The sequence below is a fragment of the Bos mutus genome, chromosome 6 (assembly GCF_027580195.1).
Source record: "Bos mutus isolate GX-2022 chromosome 6, NWIPB_WYAK_1.1, whole genome shotgun sequence".
Taxonomy (NCBI): Eukaryota; Metazoa; Chordata; class Mammalia; order Artiodactyla; family Bovidae; genus Bos; species Bos mutus.
In genome coordinates this window covers 15,157,864-15,159,810 of record NC_091622.1, presented here as the reverse complement: position 1 = coordinate 15,159,810, position 1,947 = coordinate 15,157,864, and the positions used below count along the sequence as shown (strand labels likewise).

General features: G+C 41.8%; 1 non-coding gene across 1 annotated transcript; it reads right to left on the bottom strand.

The window, feature by feature from the left end:
• Nucleotides 1-419: 419 nt before the first annotated feature.
• On the bottom strand, nt 420-554 carry LOC138988332 (small nucleolar RNA SNORA70). Its single transcript, XR_011464637.1, has one exon. It is a non-coding gene; the product is annotated as a small nucleolar RNA SNORA70 (small nucleolar RNA).
• Between the last annotated feature and the right edge of the window lie 1,393 nt (nt 555-1,947).

Sequence of the window (1,947 nt, the reverse complement as noted above, 5' to 3'; positions counted from 1 at the left end):
GAAAAGTAGGATTTATTGGTGGGAATGAGTAAGAAGAGGACAGAGCCAAGGTTCTCATAAATGTAGGGCCTGCCATTTGTCCAGAGGGTCACAATTAAGGATATATTTGACCCCACAGCCATCCAGGATGAGCTGCTTTTCTGCCACCATGTTTTCAAATTCATCCACATTTAATTTAGTAAATCCCCACTTCTTGGAGATATGGACCTTCTAGCAGCCGGGGAACTTGAGCTTGGCCCTGTGGAAGGTCTGGCTTCAACCACAGGCTCCTTGTTCTGAAGCTTGGTGAAGATGGACATTATGACTTTGCCAGTGTGGGCCCTGGCCACTATGCCCTGGGGCTTTCCAAAGGTACCACACATACCTGTCTGGAGCCTAGACTGGAGACAGCAAGCCAATCGTAATTGTCCACTGGAAAGAGTTGTCTCCAAGGTCCCTTAGGGCCAACTGTATAGGCAACAGGCTGCGTACACCACCAAGAAGGCTGCTCTTTGCAGTCATTGCACACTGGGCACCCATGGGGAAAAGAACACAATCTGCTTTATTGGATGCAAATAGATTCCCACTTTTAACATCTTGTCACGTTTCAAAATAAGTTGCAGATATAATGACATCTCATCTTTGAATATTTCTGACACCACACTTATGGCAGAAAGCAAAGAACTAAAGAGTCTCTTGATGAAAATGAAAGAGGAGAGTGAAAACGTTGGCTTAAAACTCAACATTCAGAAAACTAAGATCATGACATCTGGTCCCATCACTTCATGGCAAATAGATGGGGAAACAGTGGAAACAGTGACAGACTTCATTTTGGGGGGCTTCAAAATCACTGCAGATGGTGACTGCAGCCATGAAATTAAAAGACATTTACTCCTTGGAAGAAAAGCTATGACCAACCTGGACAGCATATTAAAAAGCAGAGACATTACTTTGCCAACAAAGGTCCATCTAGTCAAAGCTATGGTTTTTCCAGTAGTCATGTATGGATGTGAGAATTGGACTATAAAGAAAGCTGAGTGCTAAAGAATTGATGCTTTTGAACTGTGGTGTTGAAGAAGACTCTTGAGAGTCCCTTGGACTGCAAGGAGATCCAACCAGTCCATCCTAAAGTTGATCCAAGGACTGATGCTGAAACTGAAACTCCAATACATTGGCCACCTGATGCAAAGAACGGACTCATTTGAAAAGACCCTGATGCTGGGAAAGATTGAAGGTGGGAGGAAAAGGGGATGACAGAGGATCAGATGGTTGGATGGCATCACCGACTCAATGGACGTGAGTTTGAATAAACTCTGGGAGTGGTGATGGACAGAGAGGCCTGGCGTGCTGTAGTCCATGGGGTCACAAAGAGTCAGACATGACTCAGTGACTGAACTGAACTGTACACCCTCTTAAACTTCTTGTAGAAAATTTGAGCTTGAGTTTTGAAGAACAGGAAGAACATATATTAATAAAAAGAGAAAGGACACATTATTATATTACAACCTTAATCACTACATGATGCTATGATACAGAATGAACCTAACTTTCTCAGGGTCTAATCAAGATAGTGTTTAGGAAGCAACAATTATTTTACATTTATTTTAATCTGTGTGATTGTATTTCATTTACACACAATGTTGCCTTTGGTTTCCATAATAGCCCTTGGAGATAATTAAGATAGTTATTTTTAAAAGTCAAATGAGGAATTTGAGATGCTACAAAAGTTATTTTTCCCCAGGTCTTTTGGTGAATACGTGAACAAGCCAGGTTTATAATTCTGAAAAATACATTCTTCCAGATTTTTCCAGCTTAAGGAATCCTAAGAACTAGGAATTTTTGGTTCAGTTATGTTTCTAGATGCATGCTCCTTGGATGACTGCTCCCTTTCTTAAACATTTGAGTTTCTGCTGCTGCTGCCGCCAAGTTGCTTCAGTTGTGTCCAACTCTGTGCAACCCCATAGACGG